Below are 358 nucleotides of genomic sequence, written 5' to 3' on the forward strand. Positions count from 1 at the left end.
CCTGTCAGATTGGCTAAGATTACAGGAACAAATAATGATGAATGTTGGAGAGGCTGTGGGAAAACTGGCACTGATGCATTGTTGGTGGAGTTGTGAAAGAATCCAACCATTCTGGAGAGCAATCTGGAATTATGCCCAAAAAATTATCAAAATGTGCATACCTTTTGACCCAGCAGTGCTACTACTGGGCTTATATCCCAAGGAAATACTAAAGAAGGGAAAGGGACCTGCATGTGCCAAAATGTTTGTGGCAGCCCTTTTTGTAGTGGCTAGAAACTGGAAAATGAATGGATGTCCATCAATTGGAGAATGGTTGGGTAAATTATAGTATATGAATGTTATGGAATATTATTGTTCT

Source organism: Sminthopsis crassicaudata, chromosome 1 (genome assembly GCF_048593235.1).
Source record: "Sminthopsis crassicaudata isolate SCR6 chromosome 1, ASM4859323v1, whole genome shotgun sequence".
NCBI classification, from domain to species: Eukaryota; Metazoa; Chordata; class Mammalia; order Dasyuromorphia; family Dasyuridae; genus Sminthopsis; species Sminthopsis crassicaudata.